Here is a 16,327-nt window from a genome sequence, read left to right on the forward strand (position 1 = left end):
CTTGAGTAGGCAGGATTATTGCCTTTAACCAGGAGGAATTTGAGGCTGAAGGAGAGAGACTGAAGTGGCAGGGTCTGCCCTGGAATCCAGTGTGAGTGTAATCCGAATTTTAGGGCGGAGGGAGGCGAGTCTGGAAAGAAAGGCAGGCACTAGGATGCGGACAGCTTCCGATGCCGTGTGGGTGTAAGGGAACATCATGTGCTCCGTTACCTGCTCTGGGGTACCCCCCACCCCCACCCCGGCACCAGGACCAGGGCAGGCTATCTGAGGACATAACTGGAGTGTACTGAATTGATGCACACAGTGTAAGACGGTGTGTATTTGTGGTCCCCAGGTGGGAGAGTCAGCCCCCTGGTGACGGATCGTCCGTGCATGACGCAAAGGATGAGAATGTATGGCAGAGGAGGAGAGTTTCTAGGGCTGAACACAGACGTGTAATGTGATCTTTATGTTCTTTGCTCTAGCTCACGTGGTGTAAAGCCTGACCTGCCCATGGCAGCATCAGTAGGTGTAAAGATAGGGAATGTGGCAGATGCAATTCTGTGAACCATACTTGCATTACCTCATTATGTATTCACAAATGCAACCCTCTCTGCTTGGTATTGTCACTATTAAGAATAATAAGCCCATTTCACAGGTGAGGATAGTAAGGCACAGGGCCAGGTACATTTCTCAAAATGACAGGACTGCAAGTGGCAGAACTGAGTTGGAAGGAAGGTTGTTTAGGAATAGAGCTTGTGCCCTTACCCACGACACGACATGGCTCCCACAGAAAAGAAAACCAAACCCCACGATGCTCCCCATATCCAGAAGTCTGCTTTGTGCTGTGAGTAAAGAGGAAACCCCTCCTCAAACAGGTCTAATCACAAAGGCAATTCACAATCACACAATGAAATCAGAAGTAAGGGTGGGTGCAGGCGGGGCATATTCCGGGGTCTGGTGACGCTGTCAAGGACCTAGGTTCTTTCCAGTTCTCTGATCTGTGTGTGTGTGTGTGTGTGTGTGTGTGTGTGTGTGTGTGTGCGCGCGCGCTTTCCGTCCTGTGTTTGTCAGAAGAGCCCTGGAAGCAAGGAAGGCAGGTACTGCCATCCCCATCTTAGAACAACAGAAGCTGCATGGCCAGGTCTGGACATAGTGGCCCCAAAGACAACAGGCACTCAGCTATTGCAGGCAGGGCCTTATCCTCTGAGTTTCTGGTCAGACTATGGCTACTGGAGAGCAGGGATCTTCCCTCAGCATTCAGGGCCCATGGTTCAGGCTACAAGTGATGCATGAACACAATTCCACTCATTTGAGGAGCTGCTCAGGGGCTGGCCTGCCTTCGGTGATAATTTGACCTCCCGTTTTCTTGGGTGCCCCTCTGCCTTTTAGTCAGAATATTAGGACATTCTCCAGGTTCTTCTCTTTGGTTCTAGACAAACTCTTTGGCTCTTAGACCCAGGCGCCCGCACGTTTGCTGGCAATGCCTCTCCAGGTGATCTGTCAGCCCCAAAAGCAGAACCTAGAAAGTATCCCCAAGGGTATGAATTCAGGGTTCACGAAGAGGTGACCTTTCAACAAACATTGTGAACAGGGAGAGGAATCTGACAAGCACATTTCTGGGGTCAGGACTTTCCTGTCAAGAGGGAACAGTTGGGAAGAAGTGTCTGAGGCAGAGGCTTCCAGAAACAGTGCAGATACTGCCAGAAGGCTGGAGCAGCTGGGGGGTAGGGGAAGGGAGTGAGAGCCTAACAGAAAGCAGGGGAGAACAACGGGTGACAGGCACTAGATCCTGCTGTGCTGAGTCAGCTTCTGTTCAGTCAGCTGGACTGCAAAGGACACCCAAGGATCACAGATGCCGAATGACAGCCTGTATCGGGCTGTAAGTTAGGCAGAGAAGGGACATGGAGAGGACCACTTAGAGAAGAGGCAGGTTTGGACAAAGAGCTGGAAGGACAGTGAGGAGGAGCGCCTTCTTGTGAGGCTGACAGCAGTCACCTGGATTGACACAGCCTTCACCCATGTGCTCATGTCCCGTCCCCCAAGGGGATTTGTGCTCTTGCCAGAGCATCCCATATTTAACTAGCAGCCTTAATTCACTCAACAATCCACCTACTGGACAGATCACTGTGGGCACCTACTCTGTGCACCAGTCGCTCGGGACTTGGAAAACATTCTCTGAGTTGCCTGGAGCTCCAAGGATCTTGACCCAAGTTCCACTGTGAGACCAGAACTGTGGCCGACGGGGCAACAGTGACCCACACATTGAAAATCCCTTTATAGCCTCTTTAAGTTTCTGGAATTAGAGATGGTACAAAAAATCCAATCTTCCTCCTCCTCACAGAGAATCTGAGTACAGAGATGTCCTGTTTACTCCATCCTCCTGTGTCATAACCGGTACATGAGCTGCCCTTTGGGATGAAGGACCCTGGGTGAAGGTCCCTCCTTCGCTGAAGAAACATGTTCTAAGCACCACCCGAATTCATGTGTCAGTTCACTGGACTCAGTGGGGACACAGGGATCACACAGGGTGTAGTCTGCAAGCAGATGACCACTGCACACTGTGTGAGAAGAGCGGTGGCAGAATTGAAATCACAGTACCTTAGGGACACAGAGCAGGGCCTCTTACCCCTACTTAAGTGTGTGTGTGTGTGTGTGTGTGTGTGTGTTTGGTCAGGACACACCTCTCAAGGCTGGGGAGGCTGATGACACAGGCACTTTGCTCACCCACAGTGTACAGACGTGCACGCCGAAGAACAGAGAGAGACACCTAGTTAGAGTCGGACTGCAGTCCTTGGGCTACTGGGCTTCAAATCACCAGTGGGGTCTGGTCAGTGCTACGGCTGTGATGCAGCTACTAAAAGCACTTCCTCTGCTTGCCTCTCAATTCGTAATACCTGGTCACCAGTGAGACAGGTAGAGACCTAATTTGGGTGGTGGGGTTGCTTGCAAAGGCTCTCTAACATGGCAAAGTACCACTCCATGGGGGGAGCCCTGGACATTGAAGTCCTGCTTGGCTGTTGGTTCTGAGGCAAGCCTTCCATGCCAAGGGACTCCAGGTCTGTTGGCTTCAGGGCAGCTCATCAGAGGACAGACACAAAATCTTAGAACCTTTCAAGGTTGCTGAGTACCTCCATTTCAAGGTGGACAGGTGTTGGGACCATGATGACTATACAATACTGGAACAATATATGCATTTCAGCAGCTGAAACACAATCCAGGAATATCACTGTGAGTGCAAAGTCGGGCTTTGGAGTCAGGCGAAACGGAGGTGTGATGCCCAGATCCACCCTTTCCTGCACCAGCGACCTAAACCTTTCCGTTTGTTTCCTTGTCTACAGACAGTGGGCTTTGACACTTACCTGAGTGTTTGGGTAATAAAACTGTATATACCAGCACAGCTGAGCTCCTCAACAGCCAGGCTGCAGAAGAGACAGTCACACCGTGCCCTGTGTTAGGGACATGTCAGCATGGAGCAAGTATGCCAGGACCCTGGGACTCTAGTCCACGCCTCTGGCTGAGGTTCGGGTTTGGGGGTTGTGGTGGTGGCTGGACTGGTGGTTCCATCTTTTCTCTTGTCCAAGGGACACACTTCATTTCACGCCTAGGCAGAGGAGTTATAGTGAATGAGGTTAATGCTCACAGTTGAGTCTATGACAAGACAGAACCAGCAGGGGGTGCTGCTGCCCACTGGACCCCACAGGAACTGACAAACTTTCCTCCAGGGGTTTCTGGCACCTGGTAGGGACCCCTAAGGAGTTCTATGAAGGCACTGTCAGGATCCCTTAGAGGGCTCCAATAGTGAGCAGCAGCTGATCTTTGCCTCCTTGATGGCCACAGGGACTAACAGACCAAACCCCTTGTAAAGGGAAGATTAGTTAGTACACTTTGTCTTGTCCCAACAGGAACTCAGACTGCAACTCCGAATGAAACATTATCAAAACAAAGTCCAAGGGAGGTAGTGGAAGGCATTTAATTTCTTGGGTCAAAGGTGCCATAAAGTGACATATTCTTTCCACGTTTCTGCTTATCCCTCCTCACTGGAAGGCAGGGCCCCTTCACATTGGGAAAGTTTGTGACACATTCCAAACTCCGTGTCCAAGTGCATCAAAGGATCCATATGAAAGGAGATGAAATCTTTGCTGTGTGTCATCCTATTCCTAGCAAGGAAGCCTTTTCCAGAACAACTGTGCTGTCAGATTGCATCTCCAATTAACTCACTGTGAACCAGGGTAAAACATCTATTTGGGAGAATTTATAATGAAATCTCCATCACTTTTCAGTAAAAAGTTTTATTAACAGTGCCGTTTCATCCAGGGATTCCTAGGGTTAAATGGAAATCGCTCTCTACTTAACCTGATAGCTTGAACATCAGTAGGAATCAGGCAAATGAAGGCTGGGGACAGGAGATGCAGGGAGGAGAGAGAGTGCCCAAGCCCAGTGGCCATCTACTGAACAGAAAGAGGTTTAAGTTGGCTGGAATATGAAGTGGGAGTGGAGGAGGCCATCTGCTGAAGATGAGGCATTTGAGGGTAGGCAAGGCCTGCTGTGCCTGGTCCAGGAGGCTGGACGTTATCCCAAGAACAGCAGGAAGACCCTGCAGAGTTCTGAGCAGGGTACACAAGACCAGATTAGGATTTAAGAATGGTCCCTCAGGTAGCGGGATGAAGAAATTTGTGGCCAAGGGTTAATATTGGTGGTAGTTATCAAGCAGAGAGGAGGGTCATGTGGCCTAGGGAACTAACTGTAGTGATGGGAGTAAGTGTCAAGATCTTATTTTGAAGGACGTAGGAGGTTGGACTGGACGGACTTGGTGTTTGAGGGGGTGGTGAGAGAGAGGCAGCAAGGAAGGACGGCTCTAAGAGTCGCTGGCCGAAGCAGCTGGGTAGAAGGCTGCTTTTCACTGGGTTAGGAGGAGGAGGAGATGCCTCCTGGAGGAGATGCCGATGCATGGGGAGTGGGGGTGGGTGCAGGTGTGTTCACTTTTGGACATGTTATGTATCCTTGCCTGTGGGGCTCAACGACTTAGTACCTCAGTGACTTGGGGGAGCTGACCTAGCCTCTCTGTGCCTAAGATGCATCCTCTGTAATAGGAGAATGATGCTAATAATTAGAAAACACAGCTAATTTCTGATTCATTTAGTCCAGGATAACGTTCTCTACTTGTACAGCAGAATGCTGTTTTCAAGTTAGGCAGTCCCTAGGCAAAACGGGAGTCTCTCTGCTTATCCATGTATTGGTTGGCTTTACTTACCTGCCGTGTGTATTTTCAACATGCAGTGTGTTTTGGCAGTGCTAAAAGAAAAACAATTAATTCAAATAAATGTGTTTAGGGGCACCTGGGTGGCTCAGTTAAGGTTAAGCGTCTGACTTCGGCTCAGGTGATGATCTTGTGGCTTGTGGGTTCGGGGCCCACGCTGGACTCTGTGCTGACAGCTCAGAGCCTGGAGACTGCTTGGGATTCTGTGTCTCCCTGACTCTCTGCCCTTCCCCTGCTAGTGCTCTGTCTCTCAAAAATAAATAAACATTAAAACAAACAATCAAAAGAAATGTGTTTATCACGTGTGCTATGTTAGCCCGTCAGTTTGTCCCTCAAAGAAACAGCCCCCCTTCAGGCCCTCCACTCTTCTTCTTGTAGCCTCACTCCCCCAGAGGGCGGCGGGTGAGCCTTTGGGACCTACTTTCTCCAACAGTTCTCTTCTCTGTAAAGTCATCTTTACAGAGTCCCAGAGAGTGCCTAGCACCTGTTGAGTGCAATCTGTCTGTGAGCCTGTCAGTTGTCTCAGGTGTGAAGTTAGGGGACAGGAGAGAGCCGGATGTGTGGATCTGGAAACCAACAGTGTGTGCCTGTATTGCAGGCAGGTGGTGAAGCCATATATACCAAGATTTGAATCAGGGCCCCATCACTTACTCCCTGTGTGACTCTGGGCAGGTTACTTCACCTCCCTGTGGTCAGTTTCCTCATTTGTAAGATGAGGATGATGATCCTATTCTAGGATAATGACTCATGGTTGCCTCCTTCTTTTAGATCAAGAAAATACTACCTTTTAAAACTATAAAGTGCTCTTCAAGTGTAGATTACTTCCAGGGTTAAAAAGAGAATCTCTGCTTATCTAGCTATCTGCCTGGACAGGCACGAAACATGCCATGCTCATTTTTACCCTGTAGACAATGTTGAACTTCACTCGAGCCCTGAAGAGAGCCAGAGTCAAGAAATCTCGACAGGCTTTCGTGTTTCAGAAATGGCTTATCGCAAAAGACCACTCTTCCCCCTTTAACCTAGAAAAGGCTTGCTCCTCACGCTTTGTCACGCCCTACCATATGTCTGTCGGGTGGCTCCTGGGTTTACATGGGACAAGGCCAAACACAGACCTTTCTCCTTTTGCTGATTGGGCCAGACACACAGTCCCTCCAGCTCCCTGATGTAACTGAGATCAGAAATCAGCCCTCCTGAAACTAGCTAGACACAGAGAGAAACATTTCTTGTTCGTGGAGACTAATCCTGAATGCAGAAACATCCTACCTTAAGTCTCCCCCACTATAATGGGTCTACTCAATCCTTAGGGGAAAAAAAGGCAAAACCACCCTGCAGAGACCGTGTGATGTTCACATCTGGGCTGCCCTCAGCATTGCAACAACCTGAATAGTGAGGTGCCGTACTAGTTTGGTTTTTGTCTTTCCTAGTATGCACGCATGCAAAAACGACCGGTAAGAACACAAAGATCTGAAAGTGGTACTTCCTGCCACGCGTGCGCCCTACAAAGGAAGTAACCCAACGTCACTCGTCACTCGCAGCGCCTGGAAACTCTCCCTGCCACCTCGGGAAATATGTATCCTGTGCAGTCACTCAGGTGCGCCACAGTCACTCTGGGGTGGGTTCAACCTTCTCTACTCCCTGCGTGGTTACAAGTCCCGGATCCCAAGTACCCACGCCACGGCCCACGGAGAGGAAGCCACTTCGCCCCGGGGCACCCCGTTGTCCCTCCCTGTCCCGTGCAGCCGGAGGAAGGTTAAGGAGCACCCGGCTTCTCCATAGTGTCCCATGTCTGTGATGTCACACGCAGTCCCGCAGCCCCTCCTCCTGTGGCTGGTCTCTCTAGGAAGTCGGGAGGACTTCCCCTCTCGGTGGTCTTAGCCCTTCTCTTCTGGGGAGGTGGGGGTTCAGACCTGGGGCTGAGGATAGGAGGGGGTGCGCTGGCGCAGGGATGGAAAGAACAGGATCCCGGGAAAGAACATGCATGAGAGCAAAAGCGGGAACCTAAGAATAAAAGAGGGAGAATCTCCCTACAACAAGCCGGGTGTGCATTCGTGTCACAGGACCACCATTCTTTCTGCGCCACACAAGAGCAGTGCTCTCTGAAAGAACAGCTGTTTTTCTCAGAAGCCTGCCTCTGCAGTGTCAGAACTGAGGTTTGACAACCTGTGTGTGGCATATTTCTCTTTCTCTAATTGGGGATGCCATATTTAGTGGAGATGAGATTGACACTTCCCATGGGCATTGCTAGACACCCCCCCCCCGCCCCGCCCCGGCCCCCAGGCCATAACTGGGCTCCAGTCCGTGTTCCACGGGTTCAGAAACAGTCTGTTTCCTTGGCATCACCTCCTGTATTAAACCATCTGAGGAATTCTGTCTAGGAGGTGACATACAAAAAATAGGCTCTGTCATTCCTACACTGGTATACAATTATTTAGACTGTTGTAATCAGATTACAAGCTCCAATATATAATATTTACAAAAAGAAGGCATGTTTGGTTGTCCAGTTTGCTGAAAAACAGCCAATCCTGGGCAGCAGACATATAAGTGTGATGAGAAACTTGGCTTTATAATTAATCACAGAATTCCATTTACATTTCCAATACAATTTCCTTATATTGACTACTAATGTGTGTATTGGGTGGGTCGTGTGTGTGTGTGTGTGTGTGTGTGTCTATGTGCACACGCGTGTGAGTGTTAGGGTGTTTTGTCAAAAACCTAAAAGTGAATGGCCTGTCTTGCCCGAGCCTCTCAAGGTACCAGTAACAGAGAGAAAAGATTTTTTAAAATTCCATATTGTAAGGAGCAGATTGTGAACAAGTTCCTACTGGAGTGTCTTACCTGGAACCTCCTGGGATTCAGCAAAATGTTTTGTGAATAGTTTTTTTTAGGGAAGCACTGGTTCTACTGTTTTTAGTTGAATATGGACTACATTTAAAACTGTACTTGAGATTGTATGAAATAGGTAAGCTAAAGCTCGAGATTGGGAGAACCCAACCCTAGGGAAGGGTCTCAGGCAAGCTAACCACACAGAGTCAATGGTCTAGACAAGGAAGACAGGCTGTTACGAGCTGGAACAGACGAGTTCAGTCAGTCAACTCAGATCAAGCTCTGTCTTTCTGGACAGTTGTCAGACTGCAACATCAGGAAGAGGCCACAAATACCTCAAGTATGAACTTCAGTATGTGACAAAGGCTCTCTAATCAGGGTATAAACACTCATGTGGCTCAGAAGTGTCAATCCCTGGAAGAAAGCACTGAAGACAGAGGCGAGTTTCCTCACCCTGGGACCCGGATCTCTGAAGCATCATACCCTAGACACAGACTCCCAGATACTTCATGGGCCTCCCACTATGGCTCTCAAAACCCAAAATATCCCATTGACACACTGAGGGAGGCCAACCACATTGACTCAATGGCCTAGACTAGGAAGCCAGGTTGTTCGAAGCTGGAGTGGATGAGATACAGACCCAAGAGAAGGCAGCTAGGAGACCTCAATGCATTGGACATACAATATCAAACCACCCACAGAATTCAAACTCCTATGGAACTCGAGATATGAGGAGAGACACGAAACAGCTCAGAGGCGATAAATTCTATAATACAGATCCACATGCATTTTAGCAACCTGGCAACCTGCAACATAGAAACTTAATAGCTCATAGACCTTACACCTTGCACACAGATGCCATACAATCACAGAGCTGACAACCTTGCATGCAGGCACACAAACAGCACAAAACACCTGTACCGTGAACACAAGCTTGCTCAGATACCTCCTGTCCCATGACAAATAACCTCTGCAATCTCACAACCTAGAATATGGGCCCCCAGGAGCTCAAATATGCCAACCTCAACAGAGACCCTCAGGAGAGCTCAAACCCTAATTCCTGAAATACATAATGGGAACAGCCCCAGACAACTTACATTCTGCACACTGCACCTAAAACAGATCACATACCTCACTCACCAGGAGAGACCCCTAATAGCCCAGACAACTCTCACTTGGACACACAACCCTCCACAGCTCAGTGATCTCCCATACTGGACACAGACCCTCTCACAGCTCATACATCTCAAATCCTGGACCCCAAAATGGCTCGTAAAACGACATCTTGTTTTTGAACACAAAAAGTCACTCCATACAGGACACATGTCAATCAGAGACACAATGAGGTCTCACCCAGCCCCATGAGTGAATAGCACAGAGAGACTGAAATACAGAATTACAGACAGCCTTTCTGGGAAACCGCTGTCTCCACAGTATTAGCCCCCATCCCAGTGCACCCGTCCAGGCACGTGAGGAACCTCTTTTCCCAGGGATAAATGACCCCAGGTTTGGCCATCATTGGCTGTTTCTGGACAATAACTCAGCTGCACTGGTCCCAGGCCACAACTAGGAGGGAAGCCCCCGCTCACACGTCTGACAGACAGTAGAGCCCTCCACCCATCAAAATGGGGAGACCTTCTAGGTTGGAAGGGTTCATGCCATCTTCAGGAGACTCCCACTGTCCTTAAGGCCCCAGAGCCCTCCTGCTGAGGAGCCGTTGCCTCATTGTGGGGATCGGAGCCTGTGGGGAAGGCAGAACAGGACAGTCCCACGCTGCTCAGGGTAGATCCACGCCCTCTCAGTCTTGTGGAAGGCCTGTCCCTCATCCCATTCACCCTGAACACACTGCTCGCTTCAGCCTTCTCAGCTCCTAACCCTTGGAGGCACTGCAGCCTCCCAATTTTCCCAGTGTCCATGTGAGCCCCAAACACAAGGACACCTTCAGTCAGCAGGTCTGTTGCAAGCCAGTGAACACCAGTGGGGGAAGGAGATGGTGAAGGGGTTCACATTGCCGTGCCAGGATGACCTGCCACAGACCACTTACCTGACCACTGAGGGTGCCCCTGTTCCACCCGCTTCTCTACCTTATCATCTCCCCATCCACCCAAAGGAAACCTGTCCCCTTCTCTCAATGCCTAATTCTGCTTTAAAGGGGAAGGTGGTAGGAGGGTGTCCACAGTTCCTGTGGGGCTTTGTGCAAACTGTGAGGCGCATACGTTTCCCCCCCTGATCTCCCACCATGAAGCCAACACCAGAGCAGGCCTATTTGCTCACGGGCAGAATCCACGGCGAGGCTGACGTGGGCCTGCCTGGTGCATGCACCTTGTCCTCCTCAGGGGACACACACACTGGCCCATCTCTCATGCCATTGTGAATTTCCCTCCCCCAGGAACACAGTCTTGCATCTGCAGCCTTTCAGGCACAGGTGTGAATACAGTCAGGGCTTAAGGAACGACTGGGGAGAAGCTCACGGACATGAGAACCCACCTATCTCTTACTTGCCTGCCCTCACTCAAACATCTCTCCTGTCTCATGCTTAAAATCCTATCCTCTAAGTGTTCACTTCTCTGGGTTGAGTAGGGCACCTTGTTTCCCTCGAGAAACTGGCTTGGAGTAGGTCATGAGCCCCTCTTTGAAATATCTCTGCCCATCCAAGACTTATAGTCTGGTGGACACATAACAGGACACTGGAGAAAGATTTGGTGATTTGTTATTGGGCTCATTTCACTATAGTGGGATCCTGGAAGCACTGTTAAAAAAAGAAGTTGCAGGAAGACTGACTAAAGGACAAAGAGAAGCCAGTGATCCCACTGACCTGGGTAGCATCTTCAGCCTCTTTTGCTGGTGAGCAGCCTGAGGTTCCACGGCATGATTCCAAACCCTCCACTTCCACCTCCACTCTTCAAAGCCCCACCTGTGCACCCATAAACTCCCTGAGAAGGACACCCCACCTCCAGCCAATGGGATTCTTTTCCTTGGAAGATCCTGGCAGGCAATCCCATCTAGACTAACCAGTCTAGTGTGGTCCTTAATCTCTGCTCTGCTCACCCATGAGGAAACCATTCATGTGCTCCTCTTCCATGTTCCCTGGTCCCCACTTGGTTAGAATCTGTACAGCTGACGGGCTGGGGCCAGAAGTGGGACGATGGTGACCTCCGGAGAGGTGGAGGTCCTTGCATGGTGGTGAGCTCCCCTGCACCCTGCCCGCAATGGTTTCTTTGGGAACACAAGACTCCCTCACTCCAGCTGTATCTCCCAGAGGAGACTGCTTCATCTGGGACTTCAGTGGTACATCCTATTACAGGAAAGTACAACCTGCCGCTCCTCTAGCAACCTTTCACCCTTTCCTGCCACCCCACACCCTGGTAATTTGCCCAGATGGGGTCACATCACCTCCAGCTCCACTCCTCCCCAGGAATAAAACTAATGGGCGCTGCATCCTTCCATCATAGTCTCACTACTCTTAAACTCCCCACAGGGATCATTCCACTTGCATACGCCAAGATCTTGTAGAGAGCCTGAGATAAAGTGTCCAGCCTCCTGTCTACATCTCCTACGTCACGAATGGGGTGCTTAGGGTGCCAGCAAAGGGGCATTTGTTACTCCAGTCACACCGAGGGTAGTGTGACTTGGTAAAAGAACTTTGCAGGGCTCTCTGACGGCGTCTATCAAAATTTGATTCTACTGTGTCCCTACCCTCAGTAGAATTTCAGCTTCATGAAAAGAGGAACATATGTGGGTCTTCTCTAATGTCTCCCCAGCACTTACAGTGGTATCAGGCACACAAGAAGGTACTTCAGAGATGTTTCCTTAGCAAAAGGTTTCCTTGATCCAGCAATTTCCATTGCTACGAACTTGTCTTAAAGAAATATTTACACAGCCACAGAAGTATGTGTACAATGAGAATAGCAAATTTCAGGGAGTGGGGGTGGGCTCTAAATGGCCATTGGTAGTCAATGACCTTTGGGAGGGTAAATGAAAGATGGAAGTGTTCCTATCCTACAATGGAGCACCCACTGGCCTTGAAACAGAGTAAGAGGAGCAAATTTGTACTGACCAGACATTTTTATTTTATTATTATTTTTTTTTTTTTCAAATGGGGAGTAGCAGACCAGTGGTAATCCTAACTCAACCAGTGTCTGTAAGTGTATATGTATGTGCAGGTGCAATTTGTAAATACTGATAACAGGGACAAGACGGAAACACCTATCAGACTACAGTGGTCACCTCTGATGATCAAACTGGTGAAGGCAAGACCTGGACAGCGTATTACATCTTCTGGGGTAGGCAACTGTACTTCTAAAATGGCCAAAATCATATTCAAAAGCAAATGCTTTCCTTTACAATTTTTTTTTTCATTTTGTTAAGCTGTAAGTCACATTCCATAAAATTCACCCGTTTTTGTTGGCTTTTACTATGTACATACGGTTGTGCCAACCATCACCAACATCTAATTCCAGAAGAAACCCTACGCCATTAGCAGTCCCTGCCCAATCCCCCCTCCCAGGAGCCCTGGACATTTACTAGCAGCTTTATGTCTCTACAGATTTGTCCATTCTGGGCATATCCACTAAATAGGATCCTACATTATGTGGCCTTTGAGTCTGGCTTCTTTCACTTAGCATAATGTGTTCAGTTTTCGTCCATGTTGCAGCAAGTATCACTACTCCATTCTTTTTGTGGCTGGATAATATTCTACTATATGGATACATCACCACAGGTGATATATTCATTATTTGGTTGGCACTGGGTTGTTGGCACTTTGTTGTGATTAACGCTGCTAGGAACACTCGTATACAAGTTTTTGTGGGGGCTTATTCTTTATTTGTCTTGGATATATATACCTACGATGGCATAACTGTGTCATACAGCAGCTCTGTTTAACTTTTTGAGGAGCTGCCAAACTGTTTTCCACAGCAGCTGTGCCATTTTGAATTCTCACCAGCAATGTATGAGGATTTCAATTATTCCACACCTTCCCCAGCACTTGTTATTTTCGCTTTTTAAATTATATCCATATTAGAGGGTGGAAAGTTATAATTCATAGTGCTTTCAATTTTTGTTTTCCTAACGACTAATATTTTTGGGCATCTTTTCATGTGCTTATTTGGCATCTGCAGATCTTTTTTAATAGAAATGTCTATTCAAATGCTTAGCCCATTTTTTTAATTGAGACAGAGAGAGAGAGAGAGAGCGCGCGCGCACACGCTCAAACAGGGGGAGGGGTCGAGAAAGAGAATCCCAAGCAGGCTCCATGCTGTTGGCCCAGAGACTGATTTGGGGCTTATTCTCATGAACCGTGAGATCATGACCTAAGCCAGAATCAAGAGTCGGTCACTTCACTGACTGAGACCCCAGGTGCCTCCCTTATCCCATTATTAATTGGGTTGTCTTTTTACTCTTATCTTGCAAGAGTTCTTTTTACATTCTGACTACTGGGCCCTTATCAGATATACAAATACTTCTTCCCATTCTTTTGGTTTTTTCACTTTCTTATGGTGTCCTTTAAAGCAAAAACTTTTTCTCATTTTGATGAAGCCATTTTTACCTAACTTTTCATTTATTATCTGTGCTTTTGATGTCCTAGCTAAGAATCCATCACCTAACCCAATGTCACAAAGATTTACTCCTACACGCTCTTACAGAAGAAGTTTTATAGTGTTAGTTCTTACATATGGACTTGGATCCATTTTGACTTAATTTTTATCTGTGGTATGAGGTTTGGATTCAAATTGATTCTTTTAAATGTTGACTATCCAGTTGTCCCAGCACCATTTACTGAAATGACTGCTCCTTCCCCATTTAATTGTCTTGGCACTGTTGTCAACAATTAACTCACCATAGATAGACGGGTTATTTCCAGACTCTCAATTCCATTCTGTTTATCTCTGAGTGTATCCTTAAATCAGTACTACATTGTATTCATTACTGGAGTTTTGAAATAATGTTTGAAATGGGAACGCACGAGTCTTCCACTTTTGGCTGTCTCCTGCAAGATTGTTTAAATTAATTCTGGGTCCATGAAATTTCCACATAAATTTCAGGAGCAGTCTCTCAATTTCTAAAAAGCTGCAGTTAGAATATCAATAGGAATTACACTGAATGCTTGGATCGATTTGGGGAATGTTGCCATCTTAACAATATCAAGTCTCCCAATCGATGAACACACACAGTCTTCCCATTTTTTAAAATTTGCTTTAATCTCTCTCAACTGTGTTTTGTAATTTTCAGTGTGTAACTCTCACACCTGCTTGGTTAAATTAATTCCTAAATATTCTTCTTACTCTATCATAACTGAAGTTGTTTTCTTACTTACTTACTTGGATTATTCACTGCTAATGTACAGAAATACAATTGATTTTTGTATACTGATCTATCTTGCACCCCGAACCTGAAGTCTATTTTATATTTATTTTTAAATGTTTATTTAATTTTTGAGAGAGAGAGAGAGAGAGAGAGAGAGCATGCGCGCGCAAGAGCGAGCACAAGCAGGGGAGTGGCAGAGAGAGAAGGGTACAGAGGATCTGAAGTGGGTTCTGTGCTGACAGCAGGGAGCCCAATGCAGACTCAAACTCACGAACCAGGAGATCATGACCTGAGCAGAAGTCAGACGCTCAACTGACTGAGCCGCCCAGGTTCCCAAGTCTATTTTATATTTAAAGTGATTATAGCAACACAGGACTCAAGCCCAATCAACTAATGGAAAGACTGATTCAAACACCAACACTGACTTCCTGTGACAGAAAAGGAAAAGAAGAGACACATTACATACAAGGGAACAAACAGGACAGAATGGGCAGACGACTGATCAGAATCCATGCAAGCCAGGGGCGCCTGGGTGGCTCAGTCGGTTAAGCGTCCGACTTCGGCTCAGGTCATGATCTCGCGGTCCGTGAGTTCGAGCCCCGCGTCGGGCTCTGTGCTGACAGCTCAGAGCCTGGAGCCCGTTTCAGATTCTGTATCTCCCTCTCTCTGACCCTCCCCTGTTCATGCTCTGTCTCTCTGTGTCTCAAAAATAAAAAAAAATAAAAACATTAAAAAAAAATTAAAAAAAAAAAAAAAAAAGAATCCATGCAAGCCAGAATTTTCTGATTAATGCAAATGTTTCTTGAAAATGAAGGTGAGGGGCGCCTGGGTGGCGCAGTCGGTTAAGCGTCCGACTTCAGCCAGGTCACGATCTCGCGGTCCGTGAGTTCGAGCCCCGCGTCGGGCTCTGGGCTGATGGCTCAGAGCCTGGAGCCTGTTTCCGATTCTGTGTCTCCCTCTCTCTCTGCCCCTCCCCCGTTCATGCTCTGTCTCTCTCTGTCCCAAAAATAAATAAACGTTGAAAATGAAGGTGAAACAAAAACTTTCAAAGAAATAAAAAAGCTGAGAAAATTCATTGCCAGAAGATCTGCCCTACACAACATGTTAAAGGGAGTTCCTCAGGAAGAAGGCAAATGAAATCCAAAGAAAATCTGGATCTATACAAAGAACTGAATAGTGCTGGATGTGGTAAAGTTGTGGGCGTATATGAATTTTTTCCTTATATTTAATCTCAGTAAAAGAAAACCATCTAAATAATAGTAACAATGTATTGTGGGGTTTACGACCTTGGTAGAAATAAAATGCAAGAAAACAATAGCACTAAGGCTGGGAGAAAGGACATGAAGGTACATAGTCCTACGATTCTGACAGTGTACAGGAAGTGGTATAATATCGTTTGAAGGCACAGTGTGAAAAGCAACAATATATATTAGAACCCTAGAGCAACCGTTTCGAAAAAATGTTTAAAGATATATAACAAGTAAGCCAATTGTGGAGATAAAATGGAATAACACCAAATGTTCAACTGATCCAAAATTATAGAGGGAATAGGAAAGGAAAATGTGAATAAAATATCCATAGGATAAAATATACAGCCAGATGGCAGACTTAAATGTAAACTGTTAACACACTAATTGTACACTGCCTACACATCAATTAAAAGACCTAATTTGTCACTTTAGATAAAAATAGAAAGACCCAACTATGTACTGTCAAAAGGAATCTCACTTTAAATATGAATACATAAATTAAGTTAAAAGTAACTGAAAGGAAAATTTATCGATAATGCTATGGTTTGAAGATGTCTCCTCCAAAATTCCTATGTTAAATCCTAACCCCCATACCTCCTAACCTAGGAGGTGTGGCCTTTGGAAGGTGATGAGGCCCTGGGGCAGAGCCCTCATGAATAGGATTAGGGCCCTTATGAAAGAGGTTCCAGAGATCCTTTGTCCTTCCACT

The 16,327-nt window shown here is 47.1% G+C and overlaps 1 long non-coding RNA gene across 5 annotated transcripts in view; it reads right to left on the reverse strand.

Annotated features, from left to right (window-relative positions):
* Positions 1-6: 6 nt before the first annotated feature.
* The window catches only part of LOC123595071, a 46,589-nt gene continuing 30,268 nt past the window's right edge, over positions 7-16,327 (reverse strand). For 3 of the 5 annotated variants that reach the window (XR_006711014.1, XR_006711017.1, XR_006711016.1), the window contains one exon: positions 7-130. This is a non-coding gene — a long non-coding RNA (uncharacterized LOC123595071). Of the gene's footprint in view, positions 3,584-16,327 lie in introns of all 5 variants that reach the window. The other 2 variants (XR_006711015.1, XR_006711013.1) reach the window with 2 other exon arrangements.

Source organism: Leopardus geoffroyi, chromosome X (assembly GCF_018350155.1).
Source record: "Leopardus geoffroyi isolate Oge1 chromosome X, O.geoffroyi_Oge1_pat1.0, whole genome shotgun sequence".
NCBI classification, from domain to species: domain Eukaryota; kingdom Metazoa; phylum Chordata; class Mammalia; order Carnivora; family Felidae; genus Leopardus; species Leopardus geoffroyi.